Source organism: Bos javanicus, chromosome 4, assembly GCF_032452875.1.
Source record: "Bos javanicus breed banteng chromosome 4, ARS-OSU_banteng_1.0, whole genome shotgun sequence".
Taxonomy (NCBI): domain Eukaryota; kingdom Metazoa; phylum Chordata; class Mammalia; order Artiodactyla; family Bovidae; genus Bos; species Bos javanicus.
In genome coordinates this window covers 74201820-74209813 of record NC_083871.1, presented here as the reverse complement: position 1 = coordinate 74209813, position 7994 = coordinate 74201820, and the positions used below count along the sequence as shown (strand labels likewise).

The 7994-nt window shown below is 38.9% G+C and overlaps 1 pseudogene; it reads left to right on the top strand.

Moving 5' to 3' along the window:
* Positions 1-504: 504 nt before the first annotated feature.
* Positions 505-623, top strand: LOC133246986 (5S ribosomal RNA; annotated as a pseudogene).
* Positions 624-7994: the final 7371 nt, after the last annotated feature.

The window sequence follows — 7994 nt, the reverse complement described above, 5'->3', positions numbered from 1 at the left end:
AAAATCCTGACAGGGAAAAACCTACAATTTAAATATTCTACCCAGCAAGGTTATTATTCAGATTTGTTATTATTCAGATTTGGAGAAATAAAGAGCTCCTAAGATAGACAAAAAGTGAAAGAATTCATCAATATTAATTCTAAGCTAATCTTATAAGAAGTGTTAAAAACTCTCCTTAAGTGAAAAAGAAAAGGCTACAACAAGGAAAAAAAAAAAAATTCGAAGGGAAAAATCCCACTAGCACTATGTTTTATTAAAATGATGTAAAAACTTTGGAAAATACTTAACATATAATCTTATTAAACTAACAAAAATATATTATTGTAATTATATGAAACTAAATCCATGAAGAAAAAAATGAAACAACTGTCGTTTAATCATGAAACAATACACAGAAATAATTTGAACACTTCAGGGAAACCATTCAATATCACAGTAATCCAAGTCTATGACCCAACCAATTATGCTGAAGAAGCTGAAGTTGAACGGTTCTATGAAGACCTAGTCTCTGGCCATATCACCCTTAACATGCCCGATCTCCTCTGATCTCGGAAGCTAAGCCGGGTCGGGCTTGGTTAATACTTGGATGGGAGACTGCCTGGGAATACCGGCTGCTGTAGGCTTTATTTTAATTTTTCTTTTGGGCTTCCCTGGTGGCTCAGAGGTTAAAGCGTCTGCCTGCATTGCAGGAGACCTGGGTTCGATCCCTGGGTCGGGAAGATCCCCTGGGGAAGGAAATGGCAACCCACTCCAGTATTCTTGCCTGGAGAATCCCATGGATGGAGGAGCCTGGTGGGCTACAGTCCACAGGGTCGCAAAGAGTTGGACACGACTGAGTGACCACCAAAAAAAAAAAAAAAAAGATGCCCTTTTCATTATAGGGGACTGGAAGGCAAAAGTAGGAAGTCAAGAGATACCTGGAGTAACAGGCAAATTTGCCTTGGAGTAGAGAATGAAGCAGGGCAAAGGCTAATAGATTTTGCCAAGAGAACACACTGCTCAAAGCAAACACCCTCTTCCACCAACACAAGAGAAGACTCTACATGTGTACATCACCAGATGGTCAATACCAAAATTAGACTGATTATATTCTTTGCAGCCAAAGGTGGAGAAGCTCTATACAGTCAGCAAAAACAAGACCTAGAGCTAACTGTGGCTCAGATCATGAAATCCATATTGCCAAATTCAGACTTAAATTGAGGAAAGTAGGGAAAACCACCAGACCATTCAGGTATGACCTAAATCAAATCCCTTACAATTATACAGTGGAAATGACAAATAGATTCAAGGGATTAGATCTGATAGACAGAGTGCCTGAAAATCTATGCATGGAGGTTCATGACATTGTACAGGAGACAGGGATCAAGACCATACCCAAGAAAAATAAATGCAAAAAGACAAAATAGTTGTCTGAGGAGGCCTTACAAATACAAGATCTTCATGACTCAGATAATCACAATGGTGTGATCACCACCTAGAGCTAGATATCCTGAAATGTGAAGTCAAGTAGGCCTTAGGAAGCATAACTATGAACAAAGATAGTGGAGGTGATGGAATTCCCATTGAGCTATTTCTAATCCTGAAAGATGATGCTGTGAAAGTGCTGCACTCAATATACCAGCAAATTTGGAAAACTCAGCACTGGCCACAGGACTGGAAAAGGTCAGGTTTCACTGCAATCCTAAAGAAAGGCAATGCCAAAGAATGCTCAAACTACCACACAATTGCACTCATCTCACACGCTAGCAAAATAATGCTCAAAATTCTTAAAGCCAGGCTTCAATAGTACCTAAGCCCTGAACTTCCAGATGCTTGAGCTGGATTTCGAAAAGGAAGAGGAACCAGAGATCAAATTGCCAACATCTTTGGGATCATCAAAAAAGCAAGAGAATTGCAGAGAAACATCTAGTTATGCTTTATTGACTATGCCAAGGCCTTTGACTCTGTGGATCACAACAAACTGTGAAAAATTATTTAAGGGATGGGACTACCAGACCACCTGACCTGCCTCCTGAGAAATCTGCATGCAGGTCAAGAGGCAACAGTTAGAACTGGACATGGAAGAACAGACTCATTCCAAATTAGGAAAGGAGTACGTCAAGGCTGTATATTGTCACCCTGCTTATTTAACTTATATGCACTGTTTATCACGAGAAATGCTGGACTGGATGAAGCACAAGCTGGAATCAATATTGCTGCTAGAAATATCAATAACCTCAGATATGCAGATAACACCACCATTATGGCAGAAAGCAAAGAACTAAAGATTCTCCTGATAAAGGTGAAAGAGGAGAGTGAAAAAGCTGGCTTAAAACTCAACATTCAGAGAACTAGATCATGGCATCTAGTCCCATCACTTCATGGTAAATAGCTGGGGAAATAGGGAGATACTTTATTTTGGGGGGCTCCAAAATCACTGCAGATGGTGACTTCAGCCATGAAATTAAAAGACGCTTGCTCCTTGGAAGAAACGTTTTGACCAACCTAGACAGCATATTAAAAAGCAGAGACAATAGTTTGCCAAGAAAGGTTCCTCTAGTCAAAGCTATGATTTTTCCAGTAGTCATGTATGGATGTGAGAGTTGGACTATAAAGAAAGCTGAGCACAGAAGAATTGATGCTTTTGAACTGTGGTGTTGGAGAAGACTCCTGAGAGTCCCTTGGACAGCAAGGAGATCCAAACGGTCCATCCTAAAGGAAATCAGTCCTGAATATTCATTGGAAGGACTGATGCTGAAGCTGAAACTCCAGTACTCTGGCCACCTGTTGTGAAGAACTGACTCATTTGAAAAAACCCTGATGCTGGGAAAGATTTAGGGCAGGAGGAGAAGGGGACGAGACAGAGATGAGATGATTGGATGGATCACTGATTCAATGGATATGAGTTTGAATAAACTCTGGGATTTGGTGATGGACAAGGAGGCCTGGTGTGCTGCAGTCCATGGGGTCACAAAGAGCTGGACACAATTAAGTGACTGAACTGAACTCAAGGCGGGGGGGATTAAAATGTAGACACACATTAAAATATCAATATTAAAGTGTAATAATATGGAGTTGCTTCTGAGTAGTGAAGATCAAATTTTGGAAATAGACTTTGTTACATTGCATCTCTGAGTTTTAATTCTACCAGGAGAGCAACAAGGCTCTCAAAGCTGTTTTTTGGTGAGGGAGATTCTGACAAAACACTGAAATATATGCACGACCATGTGTAAAACAGCTAGATAGTGGGAAGTTGCTGTAAAACACAGGGAGCTCAGCCCAGTGCTCTGTGCTTATATAGAAGTGTAGGGTGTTGGGGGATCGGTGGGAGGGAGACTCCAAGGGGGAGGGGATACTACATCTGATTCACATTCTTGCACAGCAGAAACCAACACAATACTGTAAAGCAACTATCCTCGAATTAAAAGTTTTTAAAAAAGCAAAATGCTATTTTACAGATGCATACATACAATTATTCCTTGAAAATATTCTGAAGCTACAAGTAAAGGAAAATGAGTAGCATTTATCAGTTGCAGGACAATGATTGCCTAATGGTGACAAATGGAAATGTGGAAAACTTTGGGCTACAAAGCTGATCTGGTCCGCAGGGCCTAGAGCAGAGCCAAATCAGGTGACAGACTCTACCATACAACTTGCTGCAATACTCTCCAGCACATCTTGCTTTATACATATTATGTAGAGCCCTCCTTTCTTCTTCACCCCTAAACACAAGTGCCAAGTATTATAATCTATACCTTCACAGAGGAAGAACAGGTTCTTTGGCTTTCTGCCCACACTTCAGTTAACTATCAAAAGTTGTCAGAACACTCTTTAGTACAATGGTTTCTACTGCTGTATTCAGAGTCCCTGAAATGGAAACAAATCTTTTCTCTTAAAAAAGAAATTAAGAAGATAAAAATTGAGTTTAAAGTGGATTTAAAATTGAGGCACTTTAGAGATGTTTTTGTTATTTCAACTCTGTGAAATACAAAAGTTGAAGAAACATCAATAAAATTTAAAGGAACTATGAAATTGATTTGACTTCATTCAATCCTAAGTGGCAGCTTTAAGTAAGCCTTCCTCTTTCTTATAAATTATCTTGAGCAGAGCTCTTTATGAAATAACTTGCCATTTGCTGAAATCCTGCCTTGGTATTTTACTCTGTTAGTATCTTCCATTAAGGTTGAGTCAATTACAGAGCACAGATGTTGTTTAAAATGTTTTGCTTTTTGCTGCCACAAAGTTCAAATGTCTGACAGAACTTTGTTTGGGTTGAGTGAGTTTTTGTCTTACGCTGCTTCGAATTCTTGGAGAAGACTTTCAAAGCCCCTGATGCTTATCCTTACATCCCTCTTCAGGCTACAGCTGAGCAAGTAATAAATGATCTTCAGGGATTTTTTGCATGGTATAGCATTTCTCTATCTAGTGGCACAGTGCATAGTAACAAAGGAATTTCCCAGCACAAATTGTTCATTTTGCTTCAATTTGAAAAATTAAGAGAAACAGTAACTAAAGTCAATCTCTCAACTTACTACAGAGCTAACAATTTAATTTTTATTAATAGATTTTCATGCAGTTTACATTTAATTGCACAGGATTCTGTTGCTTTTGACATCTCTTTGGCTAGAGTCTTTTTGACCAGAATATTTTATAGTATTCTGATCATATTTTCACATGCTGATTTCATGTGTTCTAGTGTATATCGTATTTCTATTTCCTCTCTGGATACTAACTTCAACATTTTAGAATGATCAACCAGTTATAAATCCTATCTGAGAGGAGACAAAGACAATAATGAAGCAAAGTATCAATACAGTTTATACTTTTGATTAGAGATGAACATTTCTACTGAGACATAATCCCAAGTCGATTAACATTCCATTTCCATAAATGTGAACTAGAACAGTGAGAGTAGGGACACAAACTCCCGCACCTAGGGATTTCCCACAATTGGTCTATTTTGTGTACATTGGTCTCATTTGTGTACAAACAGTGTTCCTGTCAGCAATGGCTAGTTAGATTGTTATTCAATTCAGCCTCATATGTGAGTATAAATTAATATGCCTGACAATTTCTAAAGGTAACATAGTGAAGCCCTTGACAAATATGATTTAAAAGTCTGTCTATGAATAAGATGTGATTTCAGACCATTCTCCCTTCCCCTTGTTAATAGAGTACAGTGACAGCAGAGATTGTCCAGAAGAGCAAGAATAATCTATGTCACATAGACTCAACTTGAGAACACTGTATTTTCAAAGCAGATTTACTTTTCTGGTTCAGTTTAGTTGAGGTGAACAGTCAAATGTGTTGGTTTCCCCTTGGAGACTGAAACCTGAACTTTGTCGGATGCCAGGATAAATGAAACTTTTATTGCTATTTCTGTGGATCACTGTCCACAGCACTGATGGGCTGTATTTGTTCTCAAATGAGAGCTAACTGTACAGTAGGGCTGTCCTAAATATATTAAACAATAATAATTTCTTATTAATCCCATCGTTCTTAATATAATGAACACTTTCAAAATGATTTCAGTTGACTCAATAGATTGGTGAGACCTTAAACTTGACCATTAAAAAAAATTTGAGAAATTTTTATTATTCATTAATGACCATAAAAATCATCTTTCTGTATGAAATGACACACTTTTCCCCTAAGAGTCATCCAAGGAGGATTCTACTAATGATTATCAAAATGCATAGTGTGTTTTAAAATTTCACGTACTCTGAGATTATTATAATTTCCACTCTGTTTGCCAGCATTTAATTGTTTTGTTATATAAATGGAGGAATAGCCTTGTCAGGTACACATCAGTCAAATCCCTAAGAAAGTCATGATTTATTAGCTATTATCTTAGTCTTCAATAGGAAGAAACAGTTGCCTAGTACAGTAATTACGCCTCCCTTATTTCTCACAGATAAGTTCTGCTCCCTAAGCTATGCCATTCTGGATTCTCATCCTTCCCACTGAGAGTTGGCACCTAATTACACAGCAACACTTCTTACTGCCTCTGGACTGCAGCCACTAGCCATCACTTCTTTCTTCAAAGTTCAGATGTTTCACTTATTAAGGCATTCTTTACCATATCAATCAGATCAGATCAGATCAGTCGCTCAGTCATGTCCGACTCTTTGCGACCCCATGAATCGCAGCACGCCAGGCCTCCCTGTCCATCACCAACTCCCGGAGTTCACTCAGACTCACATCCACCGAGTCATTGATGCCATCCAGCCATCTCATCCTCTGTCATCCCCTTCTCCTCTTGCCCCCAATCCCTCCCAGCATCAGAGTCTTTTCCAATGAGTCAACTCTTCACATGAGGTAGCCAAAGTACTGGAGTTTCAGCTTTAGCATCATTCCTTCCAAATAACACCCAGGATCGATCTCCTTTAGAATGGACTGGTTGGATCTCCTTGTAGTCCAAGGGACGCTCAAGAGTCTTCTCCAACACCACAGTTCAAAAGCATCAATTCTTCGGCACTCAGCCTTCTTCATAGTCCAACTCCCACATCCATACATGACCACAGGAAAAACCATAGCCTTGACTAGACGAACCTTGGTTGGCAAAGTAATGTCTCTGCTTTTGAATATGCTATCTAGGTTGGTCATAACTTTCCTTCTTATTGCCAAATTCAGACTTAAGTTGAAGAAAGTAGGGAAAACCACTAGACCATTCAGGTATGACCTAAATCAAATCCCGTATGATTATACAGTGGAAGTGAGAAATAGATTTAAGGGCCTAGATCTGATAGATAGAGTGCCTGATGAACTATGGAATGAGGTTCGTGACATTGCACAGGAGACAGGGATCAAGACCATTCCCATGGAAAAGAAATGCAAAAAAGCAAAATGGCTGTCTGGGGAGGCCTTACAAATAGCTGTGAAAAAAGAGAAGTGAAAGAAAAGGAGAAAAGGAAAGATATAAACATCTGAATGCAGAGTTCCAAAGAATAGCAAGGAGAGATAAGAAAGCCTTCTTCAGCGATCAATGCAAAGAAATAGAGGAAAACAACAGAATGGGAAAGACTAGGGATCTCTTCAAGAAAATAAGAGATATCAAAGGAACATTTCATGCAAAGATGGGCTTGATAAAGGATAGAAATGGTATGGACCCAACAGAAGCAGAAGATATTATGAAGAGATGGCAAGAATACACAGAAGAACTACAAAAAAGATCTTCATGACCCAGATAATCACAATCGTGTGATCACTCACCTAGAGCCAGACATCCTGGAATGTGAAGTCAAGTTGGCCTTAGAAAGCATCACTACGAACAAAGCTAGTGGAGGTGATGGAATTCCAGTGGAGCTCTTCCAAATCCTGAAAGATGATGCTGTGAAAGTGCTGCACTCAATATGCCAGCAAATGTGGAAAACTCAGCAGTGGCCACAGGACTGGAAAAGGTCAGTTTTCATTCCAATCCCAAAGAAAGGCAATGCCAAAGAGTGCTCAAACTACCATATCAATAATAATTTTAAAATGTCTTCTGGGCTCATTTCATAGAAATAGAAAGATTGTTTTTTCCTAGGCATTACAGAATCAATTCATTCTAACTTTCCAACTCCTAAGGTTTCTGAGTCCTTCTTCATTAATCTGTCAAATAAATGTACAATGTCTCAATCTCATTTACTGTCGACTGTTGTCATGCTCAGGCTTCAAGAAGCCATTCCATAAAATTATTAGGTAAATTTACAGCTATTTTTGCCAATATTTCATATCCTGAGTCATGGCTAAATACCCTCCTGAATAAATTCTCTTCTGCTTAGCTTTATCTTTTCATCTGCTGCTCTTTATGATCCATGACCACACATATGTGCTCAGTAGCTGGTGATTCATATTTTGAGGTGTCCTGGTTTACATTTATAGGATTGCTTTCCAGTCCATTTAGAATGTGCTGAAACATAATTCTGGTTATTGGGCTGGAGGCAATAGGTGGTGATGGATTTCAGGAGAACAGTATTTTACTGGACACATGCTTAGGTGAGGTCTTCTCACGATCTCCATGCAAAGGGGAAGCT